Source organism: Tachypleus tridentatus, chromosome 12 (genome assembly GCF_004210375.1).
Source record: "Tachypleus tridentatus isolate NWPU-2018 chromosome 12, ASM421037v1, whole genome shotgun sequence".
Taxonomy (NCBI): domain Eukaryota; kingdom Metazoa; phylum Arthropoda; class Merostomata; order Xiphosura; family Limulidae; genus Tachypleus; species Tachypleus tridentatus.
Window position 1 is genome coordinate 10,080,498 of NC_134836.1, and position 19,158 is coordinate 10,099,655.

The 19,158-nt window shown below is 32.2% G+C and overlaps 1 pseudogene across 1 annotated transcript in view; it reads right to left on the reverse strand.

Annotated features, from left to right (window-relative positions):
- Positions 1-229: 229 nt before the first annotated feature.
- Positions 230-19,158, reverse strand: part of LOC143234935 (cardioacceleratory peptide receptor-like) — a 63,785-nt pseudogene continuing 44,856 nt past the window's right edge. The window contains exons 7-8 of the transcript XR_013018859.1: positions 5,046-5,226; positions 230-3,764 (exon numbers count right to left, since the gene is read on the reverse strand). The product of XR_013018859.1 is annotated as a cardioacceleratory peptide receptor-like (transcript). The remainder of the gene's footprint in view (positions 3,765-5,045; positions 5,227-19,158) is intronic.

Sequence of the window (19,158 nt, forward strand, 5' to 3'; positions counted from 1 at the left end):
TTATAGATTTATTAATAGTTCAGGTCTAAATAATATGATTTGTATTCGACAAACGAAAGTAACTGAAATAATCATTAATTACCTTGAACAATTTTACAAAAACCTCTGCTTAGTTTCGTTTGGAAAGAAACAAACCTTATTATAACGTGAGCCCAGCTCCGCTTAAAATTTAAAGGGAACCAAGTTAAATTATGTGGCTGATAGCGAAAGCAACTCAAAACACATTCGTTACAGCTTTATTGATTTGGTTTACGATACAATGAAGAGGTAAATTGTAATTCACTTCTATGACAACAACCATAAGTTTTAAAGAGAAATAAGTTTTTGGTGTTTTCAACGAATTATTTCTAACATCAATAACTATATATGGCACTTCACACTAATTACTAGAAACAGCTAAGAACTTGTAGCAACAATAGTAATAAGTGGTCATTTCCCACGTATCACAATATCGTTCTCATGTTAAACACTATCGTTTTACACTATATTTTCGCATTGCACAACTCTGTCACCACGTTGAATAATACTCTCCTCACGTATCACATTTTTATCGTCACGTTTTACAACACTTTTCGTGTATCATAATACGATCGCCATATTTACCGTGTAATATACTTCTCTCCACTCACCCAGACAGCGGTAAGACTGCAATGTTATAACGCTGGAAGTTGGGTTACGATACCCATAGTGCAGCTTTGTACTTAATATTTACAAAAAAACGTTACACGACACTTTTCATATATATTCGAACACTACTATTCCAATATGTTAATTAATTATTTTACATATATTATAATGCCATTTTCGACATAATACAACATTGTTTTATAAGTATTAGAACATGTTGTCACGTGACACCGCTTTTTCTACATTTAAGAACGATATTACTATGCATAACAACACAAGAATTGCATGTCACAACAATATTACTATGCATAACAACACAATAATTTCGTGTTACAACAAAATTATTATACATAACAATACAACAATTGCATGTAACAACAATATTACTATGCATAACATTACAATAATTGCATGTTACAACGATATTTGTATGCATAACAACGCAGTAATTGCATGTTTCAACGATATTACTACGCATAAAAACGCTTTAATTACACGTTACAACGACATTACTATGCATAACAATACAATAATTGCATGTTACAATGAATTTACCATGCGTAACAACGCTATAATTGCATATTATAACGATGTTACTATGTGTAATAACAGTAACCTGTGCCCCTAATATTATATACCCACATCTTTCAGTAATAGTTTTCCCCTTGTACAAAGCTACTTTAATAAATTAAATGCCATTTTCATCATTGTTTTTTACATATATTCAATAACATTTTATTACGTATAACACCACTTTTATTACCAACTATATTTCATGTTGCATGTCATTACATGCTGTGTCATTTTGTCACAATATTGTGTAATTTACATTACATGTTATGCTGTTGTCTTTCACGACATGGTAGATATTTTGGGTTTTATGAATCAAAATAAATATTAAAAATCTGTGTGAAAATTTCATTTTTCCAATTTTAAATCATGTAAACATTTACCGAGGTAATAAGAAAAGTGATACGTTACGAACAACATTGAAATTTTCGCTGAAATAATTACTGATTACTTGGAAGTAATTATGGACTTACATATTCTTTACGATTAAGATAAAGTAGAAAAAAGAGTAAAAAGAATAAAAAAAGAAACCTTTTGGAAGTATACAGGTTAATATGCGTTAATAAAATAAATACAACATGCCAGTCAAGATGTGCAAAAACATGCTTTAATTGGAAAAGGACTGGAATTTTAGAAAAGGTGGTGGAAAACACTTATGTACTAATGAACATTATTTTTATATATATTTTTAAATGAACTGTTTATTTTATTTCTATGCGAGCTAGCGTTATAAAAGCAAGAAGGAACTGGATGTGCACTTGTGAGACATATTTTAATGACTTGAAGGTGTTTCATCGTGTAATTTAAAAGTGATGTAGAAGCGGATGTTTTGAACAACAGTAGTACACGTGCATATATTCACTATAAGGACTTCTAGAAACTTCAAAAGATAAACTGACAACAATATTCAAGTACAAGTACCGATTTCTAGCTGTACACTTTTGGTGTGTTAAAACGTAAACCTATTAACCAAATAAGGAAGTATGTGTATTAAAGTAAAGCCACATCAATCTATCTGCTGTGTTCACCGAGGGGCATCTAACTCCTGATTTTAGTGTTGTAAATCTATCGACTTATCGGTAAACGATAAAAAAATTCACGTTGTAAATGTCTATAACTGGACATCTCCGGTGATTCAGTCATAAGCTCGATGACTTAAAACACAAAAATTCGGGGAATGTTCCCCGAGGGGAGACGGTTTTGGCGTGAAAACGATCATCCACTGACATTTATCATATATCTTTATTATAATGCAGTTCTACTTTTACAAAAAAAGGGTTTCGCACATGATAGCCTGTGACAGTTAATAACTTTTTATCTTACTGTGAAAAAGCCTTCTTAATAGACCTGGTATGGCTAGGCGGTTAGGGCGCTCGACTCGCAACCTGCAAGTTCGAATAACCGTACCACTGAAAATGTTCACCTTTCAGCCGTGGGGCCGTTATAATGCAATAGTCAATCCCACTATTCTTTGGTAAAAGAGCCCAAGAGTTGGCGGTGGTTGACGATGACTAGTTGTCCTCCCTGTAGTCTATCATTTTCAAATTGGGAATTGGGAACGGTTAGCGCAGATATTCCTCGTGAAGCTTTGCGCGAAATTCAAAATAAATAAGTGTATAACACTTTCATCGCTCGAAAACCATAATTGTCGACTACTTACCGATATCCAAAATACATACTAAATATAAATAATGCTTAATTTGATTATAATAATCACCAGAAAGTTAATGTTTCAATTCGACTTTGAGAAAACGTGTAAATCGCAGGATCACAGGATTAATATACCATATAACGATACTTAAGTCTACATATGTGTTGTGTTCCCTTATAAAAGTTAGATAAGACAACAGACTGCGCTATCGGATGATGGAGTTGAAATGGCCTCCCAACATCTTCAGAGTTTTCTATTTGTGAATAAGGAATGAAAGTCAACGTGTAAAGTAGTACATGTGTACCTCACTTGGCTCAGATACTTGACTGGAAACATTTTAAAATCAAACAACATTTACCACACCAAACTTAAAAATATTTCAACGTCTATAACTTTACTAGAATTTTTACCGTATCAAGTTCTATTAAGAAGCTACAAGTGTATTCAATCCCTAGATGATTAGAATCTATCAACTACTACCTAAAGACATGTGTTTCCAAATGTTTCATACCAGATGAAGCGACACACGTAAAAAAAAAAAAAAATTTTGCTTCATTCAAAATAAAATGTTATCTAAGAAGTATCCTATTCATACCAACAGAAAAACCCTAAAATTTATTTTCGTCAAGTTTATTTCATAATTTACAGCTGTATTTTGTCAGGTGTAGCTTCGAGGGTTTCTGAGGGTATTTCACGTCTTTTTTCGTTGTTGGTTCTCTTGGTAACCTGTTTCGTTGCATCCGACACAGAAGGCTGCGTCTCCAGTGATACCGTGGTGGATAACCTAGTTGACCTCAGAAAAATCTCGCTTATGGTTGTGTAACGGGATGTTCGACTGTCCGATTCCGCAGGCCGTTTCGTCTTCGAATAGCAGGCACGACTATGTCGAGAAAACCATTGACAACAAGAAAAGTTGCTAAAAAAAAAAGTTTTGTAATTTGAAAGTAGAAGCTTATAAAAATAACAATTATAAGAAGCATGTAAGTTAACTATAATCCACAGTTTATTTTTATTAACATCATTAACAATAGACATATAAAGGTATGTAATAACATTATTTACATTTCTTATGATATTAACATTTCATTGACCCTGTTAAACAGGGTATTTACATGTTATATAACTGCAACAATAAATTATTTAGCGTTATAAACAAACATGAAGTAAATCAGTAACTGTAGGCCTTTTATTCCAATCATATTAAAGTTTGCTCTAAATCATTAGTATAGAACAAGATTACGAAGCATGCTGAAGATAATAATAATTAAATTTACAGGAATAAAAATAAAAAGTCCTTCTGGTAATATGGAATAATACACTTAAAAATAGAGTTGTGAGTGTGTATGTAAACAAAATACACGAAGCACTAAAAAAAGATAATGGTTAGGTTATTCTTCAACACATGATAATAAAGAACAACCTAAATCAGCGTTGTCTGCTGACCATCCTGCGTTACAAGAGTTTTTAATATAATTAAAATGCCTTGTTTTCATAGCATCCTAACGCCTATATCAGGGTTGTATTGGTTGTAGCAACCGTTTTAGAGAACTTTGAATATTTCAATACATTTTAAAAAAAGTTCTTTCAGGAGGTTAAGTTATACCATAAAGTATCAGCCAAACAAGTAACTTGATGGTGTTGTGCACGAAAATTATATTCCGTTTCTCTTTGGTATAAGTTTTATTAATAGTATTAGTTAAATGTTTAATATATATAAATATATACACGTATATGTACGTTTTAAAAGAAAAAGTATTTCGTGCTGTTAGATTATTACATGGATTTAATACTAACCAAAATATTATGAGCTTTTGAAATATTCATGGAATTACGGCCAAAAATATCGACAAGAGAGAGTGTATCCAAGTGATGAGTCATCGTGTTCTAATTACTGTAAGTTTATTTTGACATAACATACCCAAGGTGACAGCACTATAATAAATAAGATTGGTTAATAGATAATTATGATTTATTCAGGTGATTTCCTTTAATTAGAGGTTATTGTACATTATGTTGAATTAAGTTTCGGAAATTAAACTTTAAAGATATTATGAACAAAAAATGTTGGAACCATTGTGTTCTCACAATAGTGTTATGGTACTTTATAAAGGATTACAAATTAATTTAAGCACACTTTTTATAGAAATACAAATCGTTAACTACATATTTAGATATCTGTGAATAAGATTTTCTTTACCTAAGGGTCCTGCAAAGATGAGTAGAAAAAATAAAGTAAATAAAAGGGTTGGCGGCACTGTTTAGAGGAGCTAGGCTTTGGATGAAAGTAGAGATGGCAATGGTTGTTTGATTAAGTGGGAAGTATCCAAAAACCTGGAGCAGGTCGTAGATAAAGTATGGACTCCAGCATAAGATGAACACTGAAATTTAACAAAAATCAATTGTAAAAACATATCAATTTCCTCTCTTTGTTTCTTCTACAGTCTATCAAAAAACTTTTTGTTCCCAATTCTTTGTGCATTATCCTGTCTACCTTCCTGCCAACCTTTTTCTATGCACTTAACAAATAGTATTCAGACTGTTGAATTCGACTTTCTATTTTTATCTCTCTGTATATTATTATGTCTGATGGCTCTTCTTTCTATTTGTCTGTTCCACTTGTTGCTAGTTTATTTTCTTTCTGCCAGTCCGTGTTGTATTTATCTGTTCAACCTGCTATTGTTCTTTCCATATCTACATCTTTGGATATTAATTTCTGTCTTGAAGTTGATATTTGTAGTTAGGTGATCTATTCACTGCCCAAAGTAAAGGATGCTGCCTCACTGGGGGTTTTCAGGTAAGTGGAAAAACACGGGACGCTGCGTATAACGTAATATGCAAATTATGCCGATACCTGAAGGTTATATAGCTGTTACGTAATAGGCACCTGAGGATGCGAATGTCTTAATGAAAAAAATGACATCATAGTTGTACGAAGAGACACTAGAGGACGTATTGTTATGACTAGGAAATGACTAGGGCTGTGACGATTACACGATTAACCGGTTACGGTTCGGTTACTGCTCTTAACCGCTTACGGATTTCCTAACCTGTTAATCTAAGATTTTTTTCCGAGAAAAATAAACGAGGGAAAACAATACGATTATCGACATGTAAATATTCCATTATTTGACCTTGACATTGGTATGTTTGCCTATCGCGATTTTACGAACTGCTTGCCTTTTTTTTGGTTGAATTTTCGTTGTTGTTGTTGTTGAAAGCCTTTAGAGTTTTTGTTAACGTTCGGTGCTGCCGTCACGCGCAAATTCCTAGGGCTGTGACGATTACACGATTAACCGGCTACGATTCGGTTACGAGGCAAAGATTAACCGGTTACAAAAGTCCGTAATCGTCGCAGCCCTAGAAATGAAACCTGGGCGCATTGATATATGAGCGCACAGATAGTTCCCGAACAACTCACTAGAGGTCGAGGTATATAGACATGTCATCAAACTTATAGTAACAGTCAGTCTTAAATTAATGTTTAGTCTAAGTTACATAACGTTGTGTTTATTAAAAAAAATTGGATCGTAATTACATACCTTTACAGGTAACGCATTAAAGCTGCAATTTTAATCTATAGTTCTTATCGACGTTAACATTTTCAGTTACGTATTTAATTGAGTATATTTTACCTAGGTGGATGGTGTTTCTATAGGCGGATAGTGTTGCTAAAAAATGATTGTATGGCGGATGATGTTACTACGCGGATAGTTCAATAGGATGATGAGCTTATCGTATGGTGTTTTAACATGTCAGTAACAATTACATTTTACAAGTAAAACTGTTATTTTTATTTATTATGTTTCTAAGTATCATGTATAGCAATAAAGGAGTTCTTGATGAAATATTTAATAGGATAGTGTTACCATAAGCAGATGATCACTATGGACAATGTTACCATGATTGGTAGGTTGATCAATTAATCAATAGTATTTTACCTTATTTACATGGCAACTAGCTGTCTTGAAAAGAATGAATTTTTCGTAATAACATCTGTAAATATCATACAATTGTTTAACATACAGTTTTACTGTTTCACTTTGTACGCATGTTTCAACAGTTTGCTCTTATGGATTAAACATGTTCTTTGGCTATTCCTCTAGCCATATGAGTATTATTTTTATTGTTTATAACAGTAAATGTGTTATGGACAAAATATTTCATTTCACACTTGTTGACAGTTACTTTAGTGTTTTCATTTACGTACTACACATGTTTTACAAAGGCTGACAATACTTCTGTGGAAGGAAGGTGTTGTTATTATTAGAAGAAAAGTCTTACTAGGTGTATTGTGTGTGTTTTACAAAGGCAGATGGTATTACTAGATGAATTATGTTGCTAAGTAACGTTAGTGCTACAAAGGCAGATGGTATTACTAGATGAATTATGTTGCTAAGTAACGTTAGTGCTACAAAGGCAGATGGTATTACTAGATGAATTATGTTGCTAAGCAACGTTAGTGCTACAAAGGCAGATGGTATTACTAGATGAATTATGTTGCTAAGTAACGTTAGTGCTACAAAGGCAGATGGTATTACTAGATGAATTATGTTGCTAAGTAACGTTAGTGCTACAAAGGCAGATGGTATTACTAGATGAATTATGTTGCTAAGTAACGTTAGTGCTACAAAGGCAGATGGTATTACTAGATGAATTATGATGAACGTTAGTGCTGCAAAGGCAGATGGTATTACTAGATGAGTTATGTTGCTAAGTAACGTTAGTGCTACAAAGGCAGATGGCAGATGGTATTACTAGATGAATTATGTTGCTAAGTAACGTTAGTGCTACAAAGGCAGATGGTATTACTAGATGAATTATGTTGCTAAGTAACGTTAGTGCTACAAAGGCAGATGGTATTACTAGATGAATTATGTTGCTAAGTAACGTTAGTGCTACAAAGGCAGATGGTATTACTAGATGAATTATTGCTAAGTAACGTTAGTGCTACAAGGCAGATGGTATTACTAGATGAATTATGTTGCTAAGTAACGTTAGTGCTACAAAGGCAGATGGTATTACTAGATGAATTATGTTGCTAAGTAACGTTAGTGCTACAAAGGCAGATGGTATTACTAGATGAATTATGTTGGTAACGTTAGTGCTAGATGTATTATAGTAACGTTAGTGCTACAAAGGCAGATGGTATTACTAGATGAATTATGTTGCTAAGTAACGTTAGTGCTACAAAGGCAGATGGTATTATGTTGCTAGATGAATGGTATTACCAGATGAATTATGTTGCTAAGTAACGTTAGTGCTACAAAGGCAGATGGTATTACTAGATGAATTATGTTGCTAAGTAACGTTAGTGCTACAAAGGCAGCTGGTATTACTAGATGAATTATGTTGCTAAGTAACGTTAGTGCTGCAAAGGCAGATGGTGTTTCTATAAATGGATAGTTCAGTCGGGTGATGAGTTAATCGTTGGGTGTACCAACAAGTGATTATGTTAATATCATTGTAATCTATGTTTAGTTATACATCCTAAAATACTACAAGTAAAAACCATTATTTTAGCAGTACAACTATTGTTACATATGTTAGTTTTATTACACTACCTCAATTTATCTATTATTTGAACGAGGCAAATATTATAACATACCAAATAATTTACTTTGTTTGCGTTTTTAAGTATCTACACTGAAATTATTTTATAGTATGCATTGTTTTTGTAAATGTTGAACGATATAGTTAGTACAACCGATTGTATTTTTCTATGATTGAGTATGCATTTAATGCATTAATTATAAATTTGCTTCTATATATAACTAGCATGACATATTCTTTGTATTTCCTGACGTTTCATATGTGAAACATTTATTGCTAATTCATTTCTATAATATCTATTCGCTCCTAAAAAGGATGCTTATTTAAAATTCTAAATAATATACAATAATTTCGTGTTTAGCTTTATAAACTGATTTTTATGCTAAAGTTTAAAAGATCTACATAAATAGTTATATTTAACTATTACTATTTTTACCTTTCTGTAGATATTTTCCCAAATCTTTGTCTAAAGCTCGTTTCTTGCTGGTTTTAAACTCTATGCATATAGAGTAAATAAATAATATTCTTACCACTTTGAAAAATGAATGTTTACTACAGATATGTCACTCTTTCAGTACTATGCTGTCACATACCACCTGACATATTCACTTAAGACAACAACTTCAAGGCTAACAGGCTTGATAAACTTTGATTCTAGGAAATACAAAAGGTAAGAGAGGTGGTCACATAGTCAAATAATCAGTCCCTTTTTAAAATTGGGAGATTAAAATAAAATTAACACTGAAAGGTCTAAATGGGTTAAATTTAAAACACGTCTATCTGAAATATCATTACAGATCAAGTTACAAACAAAGAGGCGCTGGGCACATATGCTAAACAAATCATGGTAATAATTAAAGCAACAATACATGTAAATGTACCATCCAAAAGGTGTGTACCAAAGTATTAGAAGTTAACTCCTGACATTATAGAAAAACGTTGCTTAAGAGGATTATTCAGAGTTACACAAGATAAACAGATAAAAACATTGATAAATGAAGAAAATAATAATGTTAAAAGTCAATCAATGAGCAACAAAAATTTAATTGTGAGAATTTTTGTACCTCAATCGATCAATCGCGAACAAAACTGTCAAATTCTGGAAAACAATTAAGTCTATACAACTATAAACCACAAAAAAAAACAACAATCCACATAATATAAAACATGAAAATAACTTTGTCACAGCAGACAACGTAAAAAGTGAATTATTTACCAAAGACTTAGAAAACAGTTTTACTATACTGAACTAACCCATCTTTGACAGTGCACATCTGGTCAGTTCATCTCTGACAATAAAACCATTTTCTTGTTCAATTTCATTCAAATAAATACAACTAATCATTTAGATCCTTATGGTATTTCCACTTGTCCAATCACTCTGCCTGAATCAAAATTAATATTAAGTAACTTAAAAATAATAGCATAATAGCACCTTTGGCGAAGACAGAATAAACAATCTAATTATTAATCATCTTCCCCCAAACCTCCTAAATTATCACATTATTTAATGCATCCAATTATAACTTCAAGATCATACTAACTATAGACCATTAGCCTTGTAAACATTATATGTAAATTATTATAGAAAATTATTACTAGTAGATTAATCTTTCCTTAAGCATAAACATCTTATCTAACAAAGAAAATGCACCACAACGTAAAAAATAAACAGCTAATCATTTAGTAAGACTAACCAAATCGGTAATTCAAGCCTTCAATACAAATGACATGACAGTAGGAGTCATTCTTGACGTCAGAAAGGCCTTTGTCTCTGTTTGGCACAACCTATACTTTGTAAAATATCTAAATTAAACTTGTCATTTAATAAAATTTGGTGGATAGCCAGTTTTTTATAAAACAGAATCGCAAAAGACAGAATAACAATGAACTATTGGACCCTTTCAGTCTAAAAGCAGGTGTTCCCCAAAGTTCTGTAATCAGTTTATCATTATATATAATATTTGTAAATGATATACCATTTTCCCAGTTAAACCCAACTCACATGTCCCAGTATGCTGATGACGTAGTTGTCCAGAGCACATCATGTAACTCTTTAACTGTGGATGGTGAAGTTCAGATTTCTTTAATCGCTATAACATCTTAGAATTATATGTAGTGGGTCGCTATAAATTCTGAGAAAACACATACCATTTTTATAAATACTTTAAATTAAAAAGCAAAAAAATTAGGACGAGGTACACTAAATTTTTAAAGCTACAGCATTATTTTTATCAAGTCTATAAAATGTCAAGGTATTACCTTTAATTATAAACTTACTTGGAAAGAACACATTAACATTATATGTAAAAATATTAAACAAAGATTATGTATCTCAGAATGGCTGGTATGGGTATTAACGCTTTTATTGAAGAGTGTTAATACCCATACCAGCCGTTCTGAGATACATTTTTATTTCAAATGGGTTTTTCGTCATCAAGAAACAAAGATTATGTTATCTAAATAAGATTAGATGGCTTCAAAAAGAACATAACTCAGACACTATTGTTCACATATAGAAATTCTGTAATAGACTTTTAGCTGATTGTGGCAACATGATCCTTGTAACATGTCAGATTTGCTATTTAATAAATAACAAATACACAGACCCGTACCCTAAGAGCAGCTAACAGATTACATGTATATACCCCTGTATAGTTAACAAGATACTACACATAAAAGATGAATATTAAAGTTGGAAAAAGATTTTACAACAAAGCAATAAATTTTAACTCACTAACCGACGAATTTTTATAATTATCCATAACCACAAAAACATGACACACTCATATGTCTCCCTTGAATCTTGTTAAAATGATGCAACAAGTTATTACAGTAATCGTATTACGTTTCTGTTCCACAGCTCAGGCATTATCCACATGGACTATTCGACACCTGGTAGTGATAGTTGTTTTGCTTTTTTCTCGAGGTGCTCCCGTTTTCCTCTCATAGCAAAATGTCGAATATTTTGATCACCATTTTATATGTTACCCACCCATACGTGTGTTACCTCCCACATACGATGTTTGACCTCAACGGTTAGTATCGTAGTCTCAAAGCATATTTTGTCATAGTCCGAAGTTTCCGTGTTTTTTTGTGTGTTTTTTGCTTTTCACCTTTCTTCTCCTATTTATTGGTCGATTTAAAATTTACTGCTTAAACATTTAGCTACATCTGTTTATTAAACACAGTTATTACACTAAGCTAATAGAGCCATTTTGAAATATTGAATGGAGTGAAGAGAAAAATATGTGTGTATTAACCCCACAATTACAATTGGTTGAGAGGTCCTTAATAAAGTTAAATGGTTTAAAATTGAAATGCCTGTGTCATTTTCAAATTTATATACTAAATATTTGTTAACGAATGAGGAATTCTATTACACTAAACATTTAATCTTAATGGTTCTCAACGAATCAATACACAAACGAACATAGTTTACAACCGAAAAAAAAAAGGGTTAACAATCATTCTTTGATTGATTGTTTAGGCAGAGTATTCATGATAAACTTTGTAGAATGGACAACAACTGCCTGTTGTGGAGACACAAGTCTATAGGACGACGTTTCAAAAGTCTTCCGCCTTCCGTCTTTAGGTCAGTGTGGTTGTAGGTGTTGTCGGTCTTTTATAGTGTCCTGGTGGATTGTGAAGAGCGTGTGTTGATGGGTTGGATTGTCACTGTTTCTGATTGGAGGAGAAATTTCCTGTAGATTCAACCAATGACAGCCACAGATTACTCATCTCTAATCCGGAATCTCTGTTTAGTGAAGGTTTAATAGTGTTAATATAAAATGGTTATTTCGTTTTTCTTGTCTTCCAGAATTTGTCTGTGTCTCGATTATTGTAGTTTTCTCCCAGTTTATTTTGTGTCCAGTTGACGTGGCGTGCTATGTAATGGCTGAATTTTGTGTTTTCATGAGTCTTGTACTATCTTTATGTTCTTTTATTCTTGTTGCGAGTTTTTTTACTGTTTCTCCAATATATGTATCGTTGCAGGAACAGGGAATTTGATAGATGACGTTTTTGAGATTCTCTTTGGTAGATCGCTATTTGTTTATTACCAGAATGAATCTTAAGTTATTGTAGGATTTCAAACAGACTTCTATGTTGAATTTATTAGCTATGCGTGTGAGTTTTTCCTGAAATGTTGTAGGTATGGCAGGTAAATGGTGGTAGTGGTGGTAACTTTCTCATCTTTTCTTTCAGTCGTGGTCTTCTTCAAGGAGTTTGTGATGAAGGAGGTGGTGTAACCATTCTGTTAAAACTTCTCTACGATCTTTTGGTGTTCTGCTTCAATGGATTGCAAATGTTTTCTGCTCTCTTGTTTAGGCATTGGATTATATCACGTTTTATCGAGATTGGATGACAGGACTGGAAGTGTAGGTATCTGTCCATGTAAGTGGGTTTTCTGTATACAGTTGTGGTTATTTGTCTTGCTTGTTTGCTGATGAGTATGTCAAGAAATGATAGACTGTTTTGTTCCTCTATTTCCATAATGAAGTGGATTCTTTTGTCTATGGAACTGAGATGTTTTAAGAAGGCTGGTAAGTTTTCATGACCGTGGGGCCAAATAATGTAGGTGTCGTTGACATAACGTCCATAGGAGACCACGACAGAAAGAAAAGATGAGAAAGTAATCACCATATACCTACCATACCTACAACATTTCAGTGGAAAACTCAAATGCATAGCTAAAAAATCTAACATAGAAGTCTGGTGGAAATCTTATAATACCTTAAGGTCCATTATGATAAAAAACAAACAATGACATACCCAAGAGAATCTCAAAAACGTCATCTATGAAATTCTGTGTTCCTGCAACGACACATACATCGGCGAAACAGGAAGAAAACTCGCGATAAGAATAAAAGAACATAAAGATAGTACAAGACTCATGAAAACACAAAATTCAGCCATTGCAGAGCACGCCACGTCAACTGGACACAGAATAAACTGGGAGAAAACTACAATAATCGAGACAGACAAATTCTGGAAGACAAGAGAAACGAAAGAATTATTTTTATATTAATACTATTAAACCTTCACCTAACAGAGATTCCGGACTAGAGGTGAGTAACCTGTGGCTGCCATTGGTTGAATCTACAGGAAATCTCTCCTCCAATCAGAAACAGTGACAATCCAACCCATCAACACACGCTCTCCACAATCCACCAGGACACTATAAAAGACCGACAACACCTACACACACACTTACTCTCCTTATGCTGCCTTTGTCCAGCTTTTCCTTCTCACGCGTCACTTCTTACTCCCCATCTCACGTCTTCATCTTTAACAAGTTAAAACAAAAACAAAAAAAAGGCAAACTTCCACGAAAAAGTTAAATAATCTTTCACGAGAGGGGACGAAGAGGAACCACAACGTTCCTGACCACCCCTGTTGGGGAGAGAATTCTTCAGACTTCACTCTCTCTAAACCAAACCCCTGCCAAGTTCGTTTGCGTTTTGTACACACAGTGACTTGAAAACGCAAGGGGGAAGACTTTCGATACGTCGTCCTATACACTTGTGTCTCCACAACAGGTAGTTGCCGTCCATTCTACAAAGTTTCATGAGTTAACAATCATAATATTAAAATGATCTTTGATTATAAATCAAGTGATTATCCTTTCATGTTTTATAAATGCAATATATTTAGTGGTTATCATCAAAACAATAATGTCAAATTACAGACTTGGCAAGCCTACAGAAACATTTATTAATAAAACTTCAAGAAACACTAATATATTACTTACAAAAACATCTTAGATTATAAAATATTGACCTACAGCCCAGTGTCTAGCTTAGTCTTTTATGATTAATTACATCTGATGAATATCAGTGTGTATCAAGTATCTTTGAATAGCTAATAAAAGTTTCCTTTTTTTCTTTGTATATAAAACTCATGTTTCTTCATGGCCTAACATGCTATCATTAATATGTAAAAATAAAATCACAGGCGTAACAAGGATAGGGAAATATTTATTAAACAAACATCAAGATATAATAATATGTTATTTATGAAAACAATTATAAAGTATTGACTTACAACCCAATGTAATAGCCTGCAGTATATATTTGTCCTAGCATATTATTAGTCATACAGACCAAATACCCATAAACGAAATACAATGAAAATTCTCTAACGAGATTCGAGCTAGTATATCATAAAATATATCCTCATTTTAGAAATTATACAAAGTATATCATGTACTAGAAATCTGTAACTATTCCTGTCGTGTTAGAATTTTGGACATTAGAACCAGTTCCTGTTATTTAAAATTAACATGTTTCCCCATAGCATAATTTATTATCATCAATATAAGTAAAATCACAGACTTCTCAAGTATCACATACATGCTGAAATATTCAGTAACAAAACTTCAAAATACAAACAGACTTTATGATATAATACAAATAATTTCTTTACATTCTACAGGGTGTTCGGAAAGTCACTGTGCATTTACATATTTATTAACAGACATGTTTCAGTATAGAATACAGGAGGTGAATATGAATGACAATTATAAACAATATTGAAAGTAACCCCAGTTGGCCTGGATACAGGCCTGGATCCTTCTTATTTTGTTTCTAAACACCGCTATCAGTTGCTGGCTTGAAATAGACTGAATAGACATATGATTACAAAACTGCAGAGTGACTTTCCGAACACCCTGTACTTTTGAAAATTCTAAGAACGAAATCTGTAAAAGTTCTTAACAAAATATTTGAATTTGCTTGATTCTCCAGATAAGAGATACAATCTCCAAAAAAAGACAATTCTTTCACAGTTTATAAATAGATAACATTTATTGTTAGCCGCGACACAGCGACTCTCAGGATGAATCTGAATTGTTAGGATGACTCTGAGTTGTTAGAATGACTCTGAGTTGTCAGAATAACTCTGAGTTGTTAGGATGACCCTAAGTTGTTTGTTGTTTGTTTTCAAGTACAAATTTTGAGCTCATAGTTCTGTTACCGCTTGCTCAGTTTAGGATCTAATTACAGTTTTGGACCCTTTCAGTTGGCGTATTTCATCATCCCCAAGGTTTCATACATTACTTTACCTTACTCCTGCTTAAAATAGTTTCAGTTTGAGGATAGGCTTGTGGGGATCCTGATGAATGATAAAATAAAAAGGATATACGTGTGCCTCATGTTAGGTATAGCTGCATCACAAAAATATAACCAATAAAAAGGATAAACGAAGAAAAGGTCTTTTAGATTTTTTTTGCCTAAAAGAATGTAACTGCCACGACTATTAAGAGTTCCCTCTCGTTTATCATTAGAAAATATACTATACATCTAAAACAAGTTTCATGGAAGTCTAACTTGATTTGTGAAGAACGGATTTTATATATTACTGGTCTTAACAGTTAGTAGAAACGAATTTATCTGTTCTTCCACAATAACGATACAGAAAGCTAAATTTACGTTCATGACATTCTCGAGGTTTGATGGTTCATTAAGTAGTTATTTTGATTTAGAACTCACATATGTGAAGTTTAAACTTACTGTTGTTTACAAATATAACTTATCAAGATTTATAAAGTCTAATATCTTCAGAGTGTAATTGTTTAGACATGTAAAGAAATATCGGTACCATCCATGTTATAGATTGGGTTGCGTTCCTTAAATTCTGCTGACAGCTAAATGCCTTTGGTATTTAGAGACAACACAAACTGAAACATGTATGGATTATGAAGTATTGGATTGCAAAGATTAAATTCACTTTCATACAAGTCTAGCACATTTCACTTAACATTCAATTCTTGTACGATAAACTTATAACACGTTATCATTAAGAACTACGTTCTTTTATGAAGGTACCAATGGTGTCTAGTGGGTATGAGATAAATATTACATTCTTGAAATCGTTTTAACAACAGTGATAAAAAAAATATTATTTTAATTGTAAATAAGTGTGCAATGTGCACCCTCTTGGAGCTACAGTGTTTATTTCTAACAGCTAAAAGAAAATATCAGGGACAAGGTTTCATATCTATTAAAATATAGACTAGCACTTCATTAGTAGGTGATGTAGTTCTTTTTGTACAGTATACAGGGTTGAACAAAAACTTACATTGGCTTTATAGTAACTTAAGATGACTTTCTTGAATTACAGGAACATCAGAATGCACAACAAGAGTGAAAATGTTCTCTACAAATCTTTCTTCAGTGACTCTTTACGACGAATTTCCAATCAGAACAGTTTATGGAATGTATCACCTTTGGACACATATTGTTGCTGGTAATATCTCTCATCTAGTAATGTAGCTCCTTGTGCTGACTGGAGATGTGCCTAAGTTGCAATCAAAAACTATACTGGTCATTAATGTTACATCGTTTATCAAGGTATTAACTTTATGTTTTGCAGTTCTGTGGTTTCACTTACATATATTCATCATAGAATAGTAGGCTATAGTGAAACAGGTTAGCTTTAGACTATAGGGGCTGGGCCTAATATTCGACATTCATGGCAGTTAGTTGCAGATTTCAAGTGCATGATCACATTAGCTCGAATTACTTCGGGGAATGTTCGTTATACTTCGTTCATGGGGATATAATATATTTGACTAATAACGTGCTAGAAAAATATACACTGCAGGTTCTTACATTGGACTGTAGGTCAGTATTTTATAAATTAAGATCTTTTCGTAAATAGTGTGTTAGTGTAACTTGATGTTTGTTTAATAAATGTTTCAGTATGCTTTTAAATCTGTGATTTTATGTTGTTGTAATGATAAACAGTAGATGTGTTACATTTGTAAAACGTGATAAATAATTATTTGATTCATAATTAAATGCCCTTTTAAAATTATGATTGTTAACTCATTTGGGCTATAAATTATTTTCTATGTGTAATAGAATTTGTGATTTATTAACAAACATATGTTTCAAAATGATACGAATTTAGTAGCATACATATTATTACAAACTAGAAGTAATATATTTTACCAAACAGGTGTATGTCTGAAATTTTCTGATTCCAAACCTTTCATTCTGCCAGTTTTAAAAGGGAACTAGTTATCTGATGACCTCTCTTGCCCTTTAGTTTCCCTTAAATCAAAGTTTATTGAGCTTGTCAGAAGACTTGATGTTGTAATCTTAAACAAGTATGTCAAATGTGGTATCACAACATACGGTTAAAAAAGCTACATATCTGTAGTAAATATTCGTTTCTCGAAATTGAAAAAAAAGTTTACTTATCGAGCCGATATATCTCACTTATAACAGCAGGAAACAAAAATATGTGTAAATATATACAGAAAGGTGAAAACAATCATTGTTAAACATAACAATTTACATATATCCTTTAACATTTAGAAAAATAAATCAATTTCTTAAGTTAAAAATGAAATTATTGTATATTATTTAGAGACTTAAATAATCATTCTTTGCAAGGGAGAGATATTATACAATATATTTATTATAGAAATGAATTAGCAGTAAATGTTTTACATATAAAGTATCAAGAAATACAGAAAGCATGCCATGTTAATTAAACATAGAAGCAAAAACTACAATCAATACGTTAAGTGCACACAGAATCATAAAAACACACTCATCCGGCTGTACTAATTCATTATTTATAAAACAATAAATTATGTATATTAAAGTCCTATGAGAAAAGATAATTACAAAAGAATGTAAAGTAAACCATTAGCTATAATATTTGCCTCTTTCAAATAATGGATAAATTAATATAGTACATGTGATAAAAACTAACATATGTAACTGTTATAATAGTTGTCTCTTTCAAATAATGATTTTACGTGTAACATTTTAGGACGTATAATGAAACATAGACCAAAATGTGGATGATGTAATCATATGTTCAGACACCCTGTGGTGTGCTCACCTTTCTATTTATAGAAACATCATATCCCCTAGCAACAGAATCCACCTGGTAACACCATTTCCCTTTATAAAATATTTGTAATTCAGGGAAATATATATATAAATTAAAATTATAAACATAAGTTGAAATCTGTTTGAAAATCTAGTGATCCTTTTCACTTATACAAACACAACCTACTTTTTTTGTAAAATTCATGCAATACAATTAAATACATAAACTATAAACATAAGCTGAGACAAGTTAAAATCCTTATGCTATTTTATGAAAGTATGGTGACTCTGCTTATAGAAACACCCATATTAACCCATAAAGTCAAATTAGAGAAACGTGTGTATAAAGTGAAGGATTAGGATTTCATTTAAAATTATCCTTTGATGTTTAGAAATGCTATCACGAAAAATTCGTCCTTTTCAGGACAGTTATTTGCTATATAAGTAAGGTAAAATACTATTGATTAATTTATCATCTTACCGACCATGTTAACATTGTCCATAGTAGCATTATCTGCTTATGGTAACATTATCCTATTAAATATTTTGTGAAGAACTCCTTCACTATTATAAATAATACGTAGAAATATAATCAATAAAAATAATAGTTTTACTTGTCAAATAAGTGGTTTGATCGCGAACTATATGCGCGTTCATTATACTAAATCGCTCTCTCGTGACACTTTGTAGAACTATGATTGATCTCCGTCCTCTGGTGTCTATTACACAACAATTGCCAGCATAATTTGCACATTACGTAACCTTTAGGCGGCATCTTTTGATGTCCACTTACATGGCGACTCCTCCACTGAAAGGACATTATTTGAGTGGTAAAGAGTCCTCCTTACTATTGAAAATCGTTTTTCTATATGTTTTTATAATATTCTACCCTTTCAACTTACCACTGGTTTT